The sequence below is a fragment of the Heptranchias perlo genome, chromosome 11 (genome assembly GCF_035084215.1).
Source record: "Heptranchias perlo isolate sHepPer1 chromosome 11, sHepPer1.hap1, whole genome shotgun sequence".
NCBI classification, from domain to species: domain Eukaryota; kingdom Metazoa; phylum Chordata; class Chondrichthyes; order Hexanchiformes; family Hexanchidae; genus Heptranchias; species Heptranchias perlo.
This window is the reverse complement of record NC_090335.1, coordinates 19,144,444-19,158,649: the sequence shown is the minus strand read 5'-3', so window position 1 is coordinate 19,158,649 and position 14,206 is coordinate 19,144,444.

The following is a 14,206-nucleotide window of genomic DNA, read 5'->3' as shown; positions in this document are numbered from 1 at the left end:
CAATGCAGTGTGGGTGTTGGTCTATTGTGCATTAGTACAATGCAGTGTGGGTGTTGGTCTATTGTGCATTAGTACAATGCAGTGTGGGTGTTGGTCTATTATGCATTAGTACAATGCAGTGTGGGTGTTGGTCTATTGTGCATTAGTACAATGCAGTGTGGGTGTTGGTCTATTGTGCATTAGTACAATGCAGCGTGGGTGTTGGTCTATTGTACATTAGTACAATGCAGTGTGGGTGTTGGTCTATTGTGCATTAGTACAATGCAGTGTGGGTGTTGGTCTATTATGCATTAGTACAATGCAGTGTAAGCAGAGTTACATGCATCTTGCGAATCTCTAAGCCTCTCCGATAGGTCCTGACTGGGTTTGCAGTCCTCCTTTAGCTATTGCCTCCCTGGAAGTATGCCAGTGTAAATGTTAATTGGTACAATTATGTTGTGGAGCGAGACTGTGGCTCAGTGGTAGCAATCCGGCCTCTGAGTCTGAACGTTCGAGCCCCTATCCAGACAGTCCCGGCGAGTGGAGACTAGAACATGGTCTCTAAATACTGGGTTGACATCTGGAGGGGTACTCGCGTCTGGATGGAATGACCACTGGCTCAGGGATAATATTCCCGCCTCTGAATCATAAGGGTTGGATTCAGACCCCACTCCAAACTGTCCTTGGAAAGCGAAGATGGGAGCTGGATTGATGTCCGGAGGTGGGTACTTGCTTCTGATTGGTAGGTGGGGCTCTTTAGCCCTGGTTGCAGGATGAGATAAACAGTGAGGAAGGCAATGGGAAACTGCCTCGGCTCCTCTTCCCTAGCAAGTGGCTCAAGAATCTCATGTGTGAGACTTGAGTTAGGACCTGCCATAGGGCAGGACACAATGGATGGGACAGACAATTATGTTGATAGCAAAATATTGGAATGCTTTTGTAAAACAGTCGGCTAATTCGCTGTCCCCTGTTTTGCTCTACCGCGCAAGATGGATTTCAACCCCTCTGTTCTCACGGATACCCTGAAGTGAAGACTTTCATCCAGGAAGGTGAGGAAATTCAGCCAAAGATTGTGCAATGTGCAAATCTGCTATGGACACACTTAGAAGGCGAGAATATCAACAACAGAAGAAGAGGAGCACTGTTTCAGGAAAGTCAATCCACGACAGTAGGCAAATGGACAACAATGGCTGTGCAATACATGTGGTACAAAATGCAATGTTCTGAGCAAAATAAATATAAATTCTAATAGCTTTCAAAGCTTAACAGGCAGGTATGTTGAATACAACAGGTTTACCTACAGAGATCAAAAAACTAAGAGTGAACTAATCTACTAAGCGCCTTGGGACGTTTCACTACGTTAAAGGCGCTATATAAATGCAAGTTGTTGTCGTTATACATCTTTCATACAATTACATGAAATTTACAGCACAGAAACAGGCCATTTGACCCAACTGGTCTATGCCAGTATTTATGCTCTACACGAGCCTCATCCCATCTTACTTTGTCTAACCATAACAACATATCCTTCCATTCCTTTCTTCCTCGTGTACTTAACTAGGTTCCCTGTAAATGCAACTACGCTATTCACCTCAAATACTCCTAATGATAGCAAGTTTCATATTCTTTTCTTCTTCACCGAACATCTTTGCTTAGATAATTTCTCTGACCCGTTCCCATAATACTGTGGGAAATCTTTTAGCTGGTTACAACTGTTAGCAATGGTTAATTGATCAAATATTGGACAATATCCTTTCTAGAAAGCCAGACCTGTGCTCTGTCATATCACACTGCATCACATAGTTTCCTACTATTTATATTTTGTTCATTGCTTTCCTCCTAACTTTCTTTTCCAGTGAATTGTTTTCATCGGGGAGTTGTTACAGCATAAAAGGGACCATGATAAGTCAGCCAAGGCTGTTTTGAATGATTCTTTTTCTAAGAATTGTTTATAATTTATAAGTTGTGTGCAGCATTCCTGTTTTATGTATTAGTGTTGCACAACTGAGCAATTACTTTTTATTTTGGCACCAAACTCTTGAAGTGTTGCAGGATTTATTAATATCAGTCAGACCCCCAACATAATTGCACCAAAGGCATTTAGGAAATTACTTTATTGACAAGTCTTAAGTGCGTGCTCACTGCACAGACCATCACCTGCTGGAAACAGTGTGCGTAATGCCCACGATATTCTGTGCATTATTGCAGATACGTGTACCTAGCAGGTGAGGATCAATGCCAGGAAAATGCCCTTGTAAAATTTACCAGTTTATTTTTGTTAGTTGTTAAGCTATTGTGGACAGTAGCAATTTATTGCAAACTCAGTTGCCAAGGCACCATTTTGTTTCTGGTATGTTTCACTGAATTTTATTGCGGCTCTTTCTTCACTTTATTTCTCTGAAGTTGCTTGTTCCTTTAAAAACTTACAAATTTTGTCACTGTTGCGTATGGATTGTGTATTGTGTTGTGCCTGGTTAAGTACACCAAGCTGCTGCGAATATCCTGCGCTCCAAGGAACTGACCTTGCAAGAGAGCGTGTGGCCAGCACATTTGGATGAGATTGCATCACTCTCAGTGCCCGGTGAATGACATGCTGGGAGTGCACCGGAGTCGAAGGAGGGGGTGAGTTTTAAAGTGCCGGCAGCTCTTGAAGGGCTGCTGCTGTCCCATAGCTCTCCTCTTCCTGAAGTGAGGCAGAAATAGCAGCAGCAAGTGCACGTGGAGGTGCTGCTGGGGAAGATTCTTCAAAGAAAGGTGGTTCTTTTTGTTTGGAACTGACGACCACTCCAGTGAATGACAGCTGCCTGGATTGAGGCACCAAAAAGAGAAAATGCTCTCTCACGTATGCACAGAGTCTGGGAGCAGGTGAAGAAGAAATTTGATGGTGTCAGGAAAGTTGCCAGGGAAAGTGTACTCACATTTAGCTAATTTTATAATGCTCCCATGTATGGCATCTTAACAACACTTAAGTTTGGGGCAGCATCACAAAAGGACAAGACACAACACTCTAGCATCTGTTCATGTAGTTTCCAATGCCTAAGCACGCTTATGTGTTACCAGGGCGCTTTGTTTTGCTTCCATGGCAATGTGGTTGTTGTGTGGACCATTACACGGAGCAAGCAACACACACCAAGTGCTCTGCCAATATAAGGGGGTGATTTTAAACCCCAAGAATGGGTGGGTTGGGGGTGGGTGGGAATTAAAAATAATTGTTTTTTGGGTCGCGACCGCAACCCGGCTTTATTTCCGGGTTTAATGTCGGAGCGTAAAAGTACAGGCTTCCCACTGGGAGTGCAAAGTCTGAAAATTCTGCGGTTGTGACCCAAAAAAACAACTATTTTCAACTCCCACCCGTCCTCAACCCGCCCGTTCTTGGGGTTTAATATCACCCCCAAGGTATCTGCATGCTGCATGTTTACAGGCTCGCATAAGCTGGATGATGGTCTGGGCGCAACTTCTTTCACATTTCTCTTTCCAACCGATGCCCTGCCTGCAGGTGAAGGTTGCACATAAAAAGTAACAGCATGAGTAGATCAGGGTGGGGATCGTCTAACCTCCAACCCTGGAGATTCTTGGTATAGAGGCAATAGAAGGAGTGGGGAAGCGGTGTTCGGGGACCTCTCTACCTGAGGGCTAGTATCATCCTTTGTTTTTCATTCTTTAACTCCTTATTCACTCATCCATTCCCTCACACATATGCAAGTATTGCAGATAGCACACGGGAACGTGTTGCCAGGCAAGTTGTTTTTCAAGTAATGCCAACGTTCAAAAACATCTGCTGCTGCTGCTCCTGTAGGCTCCCAAGACAAGGATGTCGAAGAGTCCAATGTGTAGTCACTGCCAAACACCTTGCGCCACACACCCTTACACTTACATCACAGGTACAGCCACTCTAGGAGGGTCGGTTAGTGAGTTGGGGGAAGGAGCGTTTGAAGTGTAGAGCATGAAAGAGGAGAAGCAAGCGTAGGTGGCATTGAGGAGGCACAACCTCCTGGCCAAAGGGCCAGCTCAAGGGCCACTGCAGCTGCTGAGCCCAGAGGTTTGGACTTCACAGGGCCAGCCTACAACCAGCAGCCTACACCTCATTCCCTCCTTACACTGGGGCAATACTTAGAAGCATTTTATTAGGAAGAAGAAGACTTGCCCCATACACTGTCACAAAGGGGAAGCACTGAAATGGGTCCTGATGGTTCTTTTGATAAGAGGCATATAGGGAGAAATACTGTTGTATTCATGGGTCTGGATGTAGGGCTGGGCCCAGTTGAAGCAATGCATTAATTGGCAAGGGCATTGGGTACATAAGAATATAACTGTTGCACACTGAATGTTTCAGGCACTTCGCTAAATGTGCCGTCTATCAGAGCCTGTGCAACAACTGTTGCTGAGTGACTGGTTCTTTTAGCAGGCAAGTCTTCTGTCTTCTGGTTGGGGTTGGTCTTCTGTTGCTGATTGCTGTTGCTGATCTTCTCCTCACTGCTCTATTGCAAGGTCCCTCTGGAGCGAAAAGTTATGTAAGATGCAGCAGGCAACAATAGAAAGAAAGAACTTGCATTTAAATAGCGCTTTTCACAACTTCAGGACATCCCAAAGCACTTTAAAGCCAATTTAATAATTTTGAAGTGTCGTCATTGTTGTTATGTAGGAAACACAGCAGCCAATTTGCATACAGCAAGGTCCCGTAAACAGCACTGAGATACATGATTAGATCATCTGTTTTAGTGAGGTTGGTTGAAGGATAGATATTGGTTGGAACACTGGGAGAACTTTCTTGATCTTCTTTGAATCATGATTTAGGATCTTTTATGTCCATCTGAGAGGGTCTCACCTAGATTATGTGCTCAAGTCTCTGAAGTGAGGCTTGAACCCATAACCTTCTAACTCAGAGGCAAGAGTGCTACCACTGAGCCAAGGTGTTGTTACACCGTTGTGTAACAATAACTTTGGACATCTGAACTGCTTACATGGCAGCACACCCCTGATCTGTCCAGGCATCTGAAACTTTGCCAATGCTTTGCTCCATCAAGACCAACGTAGCAGTGCACACTTCATTATTGAGGCCGTTTTGTTGGGTGTCTTAATGGGATAAGCAACCATGGCTGAAAAATAGTGTTGGTCTCCCAGCAATCATTCATTCAAGTCTTCCTAGCGCTTGAAATAACAGTGGAGTCATGACAAGTAAAGGAATTGTGACTTCAACATACATTATTCTGGAGCAATGGTCAAAGTTTAGCCGCACATTCATGGAATGGAATCCCTACCTATTCATGAAAGGGCTGTAGGGGCCTTTACGGCCACATGTAGACAATGTACAAGAAACTTCCGTGGGGGCAACAGGCACTGATACCAGATGGAGTGCAGCTTTAAGAAGCTCCCAGTAAGTTTGGTACTGGTAAAACAACATAATAGCAATGAAGCAGTGAAATGGATGGAAACAAATGCAGCACCAATTGGCAACATGTCCGAAACAGTGAGTCAGTTTCAATAACAAAGACTCAAAGTGAGGGAAGGGAGAATCTGGAGTGCTGTTCAGGCAGCAGATTGCATGTCAGGACCTAACTAAACCGAGCGCAAAACAAGTGCTTCCAGGTTGCATTCTGGTTGCCACGTGCATAATGCAACCTGCGCCTCGGTGTTCCATAATGCAGGGCGCCAGCAACATTGTGTTGTTCCATCATGAATGCAGACATCACACTGTCAGCCCCTGCACAAATATATGTATCTTAATTTTAATATTTAATCATGAAGTCAAAAGAAAATAACTTTCATGTATACTGCGCCTTTCATGTCCTCAGGATGTCCCAAAGCACTTTACAGCCAATGAATTACTTTTGCAATGTGGTTACTGTTGTAATATAGACAAATGCAGCAGCTAATTAGCACAACAAAGGTCCCACAAACAGCAATGGGATAAATGGCCAGTTAATCTGTTTTGGTGGTATTAGTTGAGGGATAAGTGTTGGACAGGACACTGGAAGAACTCTCTGCTCCTCTTCGAAATAGGGCCATGGGATCTTATACATCGACCTGAGCAGGCAGATGGGGTCTCGGTTTAACATCGCATCCAAAAGATGGCACCTCCGATAGTGCAGCACTCCCTCAGTACAGGTGTGAGCCTGCATTTTATGCTCAAATCTCTAGAATAGGGTTTGAATCCACAACCTTCATAACTCAGAGGCGAGAGAGCTACACTGAGCCACAGCTGATACTTGTAGAGGTTCAAAAAAGAAGGCAAGATAGCTGGAGCTGTAACAACCCCACCCTGTTTCATTGTTTTTTTAAGAATTCAGATGTTCTTAATAATGCAGCCAAGCTTTGCATTTAATATAGAATTTAGCTCACAGCCAGCAGGGTATCAAGACTGTAGCTGGCAAGGGATGTTAATTTCTGCATTGTTGGTGACAAGAATTCAGTTGAACAAATTAGTATCAAAAAATCCTGATACTTGCCCAAGAACACTGAAGTTCCTGGCCTAGAAACTGAATCATGCAGCGCCTGTTTTTGCAGGCGAAGAAAGGGCACTAAAGGGTCCAATAAGGCATGTGACATTCATGCTGAGAGAACCATATTAGTAAGGGCACCCTGGAGTTGTCCAGGGCATATGCCTGAAACCAGATTTAGGCCAATTTCTTATTCAACTCCAGGGCCTAAGGTTGGTTTCAGACCACTTAACCAAACTGGATTACGCCTGACCTTGGTGTGCACCATGTCTAAAGCAACCAAACCAACTAATCTTAAAAGGACCGCTGGAGACTGCCACAGGTTATTGAAAAGAATTTTACTTTCCTGCATGCGGAGCCAGTAAAAGCAGGATTACTCCTCCTGGCGCCACATTGAAGCTGTGGGCTGCTGCCGGTCACCACTTGTCCCCTTTTATTCTCTAAAGTGGTTTTATTAAGGTCAGGCCAATGCTACAGATATTGAATAGGTAATCAGCATTTCTGCGACAAATAGTAGTCTGGTATTATTTAGTAGGAAAATCCACAACTACATGATAATTATTACACGAACTAAAGCAAGGGTGACAAACATACGGCCCACGATAGAGTTTAATTCAGCCCGTGGTGTCGTGCTTTGTGTTGCCATGTGTCCCTAAATTGGACACGAATCTCCTGGGTGCTGTTAAACTTCACGTCGCAGCAGCGCGCCCACCTCCCTGCTCCATGATGTCATCACCCCCCACCCAGGTACAAGGAGCTGGCACTCGCTTAGGAGTGAACGGAAGGTGAAGGGCAGACGGAGAAGGAGCGGGGCTGGGGAGACTGAGAATGGGACTCGGGGGTGGGGGTGGTGCTTGGGAAACTGAGATTAGGACATGGGTGGGGAGGGGGAGACTGAGATTGGGACTCAAGGGGGAAGGGGAGACTGAGATTGGGACTCGGGGGGGAGGGGGAGACTGAGATTGGGACTGGGGGGGAGGGGGAGACTGAGATTGGGACTCGGGGGGGAGGGGGAGACTGAGATTGGGACTCGGGGGGGAGGGGGAGACTGAGATTGGGACTCAGGGGGGAAGGGGAGACTGAGATTGGGACTGGGGGGGAGGGGGAGACTGAGATTGGGACTCAAGGGGGAAGGGGAGACTGAGATTGGGACTGGGGGGGAGGGGGAGACTGAGATTGGGACTCAGGGGGGAGGGGGAGACTGAGATTGAGACTCAGGGGGAGGGGGAGACTGAGATTGGGACTGGGGGGGAGGGGGAGACTGAGATTGGGACTGGGGGGAGGGGGAGACTGAGATAGGGACTCGGGAGGGAGGGGGAGATTGAGATTGAGACTCGGGGGGAGGGGGAGACTGAGATTGGGACTCAGGGGGGAGGGGGAGACTGAGATTGAGACTCAGGGGGGAGGGGGAGACTGAGATTGGGACTCAAGGGGGAAGGGGAGACTGAGATTGGGACTGGGGGGGAGGGGGAGACTGAGATTGGGACTCAAGGGGGAAGGGGAGACTGAGATTGGGACTGGGGGGGAGGGGGAGACTGAGATTGGGACTGGGGGGGAGGGGGAGACTGAGATTGGGACTCGGGGGGGAGGGGGAGACTGAGATTGGGACTTGGGGGGAGGGGGAGACTGAGATTGGGACTCGGGGAGGAGGGGGAGATTGAGATTGGGACTCGGGGGGAGGGGGAGATTGAGATTGGGACTCGGGGGGGAGGGGGAGATTGAGATTGGGACTCGGGGGGGAGGGGGAGATTGAGATTGGGACTTGGTGGGGAGGGGGAGACTGAGATTGGGACTCGGGGGGGAGGGGGAGACTGAGATTGGGACTCGGGGGGAGGGGGAGATTGAGATTGGGACTTGGGGGGGAGGGGGAGACTGAGATTGGGACTTGGGGGGAGGGGGAGACTGAGATTGGGACTCAAGGGGGAAGGGGAGACTGAGATTGGGACTGGGGGGGAGGGGGAGACTGAGATTGGGACTCAAGGGGGAAGGGGAGACTGAGATTGGGACTGGGGGGGAGGGGGAGACTGAGATTGGGACTGGGGGGAGGGGGAGACTGAGATTGGGACTCGGGGGGGAGGGGGAGACTGAGATTGGGACTTGGGGGGAGGGGGAGACTGAGATTGGGACTCGGGGAGGAGGGGGAGATTGAGATTGGGACTCGGGGGGAGGGGGAGATTGAGATTGGGACTCGGGGGGGAGGGGGAGATTGAGATTGGGACTTGGTGGGGAGGGGGAGACTGAGATTGGGACTCGGGGGGGAGGGGGAGATTGAGATTGGGACTTGGTGGGGAGGGGGAGACTGAGATTGGGACTCGGGGGGGAGGGGGAGACTGAGATTGGGACTCGGGGGGAGGGGGAGATTGAGATTGGGACTTGGGGGGGAGGGGGAGACTGAGATTGGGACTTGGGGGGAGGGGGAGACTGAGATTGGGACTCAAGGGGGAAGGGGAGACTGAGATTGGGACTGGGGGGGAGGGGGAGACTGAGATTGGGACTCAAGGGGGAAGGGGAGACTGAGATTGGGACTGGGGGGGAGGGGGAGACTGAGATTGGGACTGGGGGGAGGGGGAGACTGAGATTGGGACTCGGGGGGGAGGGGGAGACTGAGATTGGGACTTGGGGGGAGGGGGAGACTGAGATTGGGACTCGGGGAGGAGGGGGAGATTGAGATTGGGACTCGGGGGGAGGGGGAGATTGAGATTGGGACTCGGGGGGGAGGGGGAGATTGAGATTGGGACTCGGGGGGGAGGGGGAGATTGAGATTGGGACTTGGTGGGGAGGGGGAGACTGAGATTGGGACTCGGGGGGGAGGGGGAGACTGAGATTGGGACTCGGGGGGAGGGGGAGACTGAGATTGGGACTTGGGGGAGGGGGAGACTGAGATTGAGACTCAGGGGGGAGGGGGAGACTGAGATTGGGACTCAAGGGGGAAGGGGAGACTGAGATTGGGACTGAGGGGGAGGGGGAGACTGAGATTGAGACTCAGGGGGGAGGGGGAGACTGAGATTGGGACTCGGGAGGGAGGGGGAGATTGAGATTGAGACTCGGGGGGAGGGGGAGACTGAGATTGGGACTCGGGGGGAGGGGGAGACTGAGATTGAGACTCAGGGGGGAGGGGGAGACTGAGATTGGGACTCGGGGGGGAGGGGGAGACTGAGATTGGGACTTGGGGGGAGGGGGAGACTGAGATTGAGACTCAGGGGGGAGGGGGAGACTGAGATTGGGACTTGGGGGGAGGGGGAGACTGAGATTGAGACTCGGGGGAGGGGGAGACTGAGATTGGGACTCGGGGGGGGAGGGGGGAGATTGAGATTGGGATGGGGGAGGAGGGGGAGACTGAGATTGGGACTCGGGGGGAGGGGGAGACTGAGATTGGGACTTTGGGGGGAGGGGGAGATTGAGATTGGGACTTGGGGGGGAGGGGGAGACTGAGATTGGGACTTGGGGGGAGGGGGAGACTGAGATTGGACTCAGGGGGGAGGGGGAGACTGAGATTGGGACTCGGGGGGGAGGGGGAGACTGAGATTGGGACTTGGGGGGAGGGGGAGACTGAGATTGAGACTCAGGGGGGAGGGGGAGACTGAGATTGGGACTTGGGGGGAGGGGGAGACTGAGATTGAGACTCGGGGGAGGCGGAGACTGAGATTGGGACTCGGGGGGGGAGGGGGAGATTGAGATTGGGACGGAGGTGGGGGGGAGACTGAGATTGAGACTCAGGGGGGAGGGGGAGACTGAGATTGGGACTCGGGGGGAGGGGGAGATTGAGATTGGGACTTGTGGGGGAGGGGGAGACTGAGATTGGGACTTGGGGGGAGGGGGAGACTGACATTGAGACTCGAGGGGGAGACTGAGATTGGGACTCGGGGGGGAGGGGAGACTGAGATTGGGACTTGGGGGGAGGGGGAGACTGAGATTGAGACTCAGGGGGGAGGGGGAGACTGAGATTGGGACTTGGGGGGAGGGGGAGACTGAGATTGAGACTCGGGGGAGGGGGAGACTGAGATTGGGACTCGGGGGGGGAGGGGAGATTGAGATTGTAATGGGGCAGGAGGGGGAGACTGAGATTGGGACTCGGGGGGAGGGGGAGACTGAGATTGGGACTCGGGGGGGAGGGGGAGACTGAGATTGAGACTCAGGGGGGAGGGAGAGACTGAGATTGGGACTCGGGGGGGGAGGGGGAGACTGAGATTGGGACTTGGGGGGAGGGGGAGACTGAGATTGAGACACAGGGGGGAGGGGGAGACTGAGATTGGGACTTGGGGGGAGGGGGAGACTGAGATTGAGACTCGGGGGAGGCGGAGACTGAGATTGGGACTCGGGGGGGGAGGGGGAGATTGAGATTGGGACGGAGGTGGGGGGGAGACTGAGATTGAGACTCAGGGGGGAGGGGGAGACTGAGATTGGGACTTGGGGGGAGGGGGAGACTGAGATTGGGACTCAGGGGGGAGGGGGAGACTGAGATTGAGACTCGGGGGGAGGGGGAGACTGAGATTGGGACTCGGGGGGAGGGGGAGACTGAGATTGGGACTTGGGAGGGAGGGGGAGATTGAGATTGGGACTTGGGGGGGAGGGGGAGACTGAGATTTGGACTTGGGGGGAGGGGGAGACTGAGATTGGACTCAGGGGGGAGGGGAGACTGAGATTGGGACTCGGGGGGGGGGAGGGGAGACTGAGATTGGGACTTGGGGGGAGGGGGAGACTGAGATTGAGACTCAGGGGGGAGGGGGAGACTGAGATTGGGACTTGGGGGGAGGGGGAGACTGAGATTGAGACTCGGGGGAGGCGGAGACTGAGATTGGGACTCGGGGGGGGAGGGGGAGATTGAGATTGGGACGGAGGTAGGGGGGAGACTGAGATTGAGACTCAGGGGGCAGGGGGAGACTGAGATTGGGACTCGGGGGGGAGGGGGAGATTGAGATTGGGACTTGTGGGGGAGGGGGAGACTGAGAATGGGACTTGGGGGGAGGGGGAGACTGAGATTGAGACTCGAGGGGGAGACTGAGATTGGGACTCGGGGGGGAGGGGGAGACTGAGATTGGGACTTGGGGGGAGGGGGAGACTGAGATTGAGACTCAGGGGGGAGGGGGAGACTGAGATTGGGACTTGGGGGGAGGGGGAGACTGAGATTGAGACTTGGGGGAGGGGGAGACTGAGATTGGGACTCGGGGGGGGGGACGGGGAGATTGAGATTGGGATGGGGGAGGAGGGGGAGACTGAGATTGGGACTCGGGGGGAGGGGGAGACTGAGATTGGGACTCGGGGGGGAGGGGGAGATTGAGATTGGGACTTGGGGGGGAGGGGGAGACTGAGATTAGGACTTGGGGGGAGGGGGAGACTGAGATTGAGACTCAGGGGGGAGGGGGAGACTGAGATTGGGACTCGGGGGGGGAGGGGGAGACTGAGATTGGGACTTGGGGGGAGGGGGAGACTGAGATTGAGACACAGGGGGGAGGGGGAGACTGAGATTGGGACTTGGGGGGAGGGGGAGACTGAGATTGAGACTCGGGGGAGGCGGAGACTGAGATTGGGACTCGGGGGGGGGAGGGGGAGACTGAGATTGGGACTTGGGGGGAGGGGGAGACTGAGATTGAGACACGGGGGCAGGGGGAGACTGAGATTGGGACTTGGGGGGAGGGGGAGACTGAGATTGAGACTCGGGGGAGGCGGAGACTGAGATTGGGACTCGGGGGGGGAGGGGGAGATTGAGATTGGGACGGAGGTGGGGGGGAGACTGAGATTGAGACTCAGGGGGGAGGGGGAGACTGAGATTGGGACTTGGGGGGAGGGGGAGACTGAGATTGGGACTCAGGGGGGAGGGGGAGACTGAGATTGAGACTCGGGGGGAGGGGGAGACTGAGATTGGGACTCGGGGGGGAGGGGGAGACTGAGCTTGAGACTCAGGGGGAGGGGGAGACTGAGATTGGGACTCGGGTGGGGGAGGGGGAGATTGAGATTGGGACTCGGGGGGGAGGGGGAGACTGAGATTGAGACTCAGGGGGGAGGGGGAGACTGAGATTGGGACTTGGGGGGAGGGGGAGACTGAGATTGAGACTCGGGGGAGGCGGAGACTGAGATTGGGACTCGGGGGGGAGGGGGAGATTGAGATTGGGACGGAGGTGGGGGGGAGACTGAGATTGAGACTCAGGGGGGAGGGGGAGACTGAGATTGGGACTCGGGGGGGAGGGGGAGATTGAGATTGGGACTTGTGGGGGAGGGGGAGACTGAGATTGGGACTTGGGGGGAGGGGGAGACTGAGATTGAGACTCGAGGGGGAGACTGAGATTGGGACTCGGGGGGGAGGGGGAGACTGAGATTGGGACTTGGGGGGAGGGGGAGACTGAGATTGAGACTCAGGGGGGAGGGGGAGACTGAGATTGGGACTTGGGGGGAGGGGGAGACTGAGATTGAGACTTGGGGGAGGGGGAGACTGAGATTGGGACTCGGGGGGGGAGGGGGAGATTGAGATTGGGATGGGGGAGGAGGGGGAGACTGAGATTGGGACTCGGGGGGAGGGGGAGACTGAGATTGGGACTCGGGGGGGAGGGGGAGATTGAGATTGTGACTTGGGGGGGAGGGGGAGACTGAGATTGGGACTTGGGGGGAGGGGGAGACTGAGATTGAGACTCAGGGGGGAGGGGGAGACTGAGATTGGGACTCGGGGGGGGAGGGGGAGACTGAGATTGGGACTTGGGGGGAGGGGGAGACTGAGATTGAGACACAGGGGGGAGGGGGAGACTGAGATTGGGACTTGGGGGGAGGGGGAGACTGAGATTGAGACTCGGGGGAGGCGGAGACTGAGATTGAGACTCGGGGGGGGAGGGGGAGACTGAGATTGGGACTTGGGGGGAGGGGGAGACTGAGATTGAGACACGGGGGGAGGGGGAGACTGAGATTGGGACTTGGGGGGAGGGGGAGACTGAGATTGAGACTCGGGGGAGGCGGAGACTGAGATTGGGACTCGGGGGGGGGGGGGGAGATTGAGATTGGGACGGAGGTGGGGGGGAGACTGAGATTGAGACTCAGGGGGGAGGGGGAGACTGAGATTGGGACTTGGGGGGAGGGGGAGACTGAGATTGGGACTCAGGGGGGAGGGGGAGACTGAGATTGAGACTCGGGGGGAGGGGGAGACTGAGATTGGGACTCGGGGGGGAGGGGGAGACTGAGATTGAGACTCAGGGGGAGGGGGAGACTGAGATTGGGACTCGGGTGGGGGAGGGGGAGATTGAGATTGGGACTCGGGGGGGAGGGGGAGACTGAGATTGGGACTCGGGGGGGAGGGGGAGACTGAGATTGGGACTCGGGGGGAGGGGGAGACTGAGATTGGGACTCAGTGGGGGAGGGGGAGATTGAGATTGGGACTCGGGGGGGAGGGGGAGACTGAGATTGGGACTCGGGGGAGAAGGGGAGACTGAGATTGGAACTTGGGGTGGGGGGACTGGGGAGACTGAGATTGGGACTCAGGGGGTGGGGTGGGGTGACTGAGATTTGTTTTCCTGCTCCTCCACGTTCCACAGAAAGGGAAGTAAAAAAAACTTTCCTTACCAGTTCTTCTTTGCATAATTAAATTGATCCAATGCTGATTTCAGGAAGCTGCCAATGATGTCTAAAAGCAATGAGGTCTAATATGGCGGGTGGCACGCCGCTGGTGCAGATTAGGTGCAATACATTGTGCCCAGAAATTGATATACATTGAACCCGTTTTACCTCCAAACAACAGGCGAAACGTATACCATTTACTACTCCAATGTTTCCAAATAATTTTTGCTGAATGTGGCCCACGCCATCGGGAT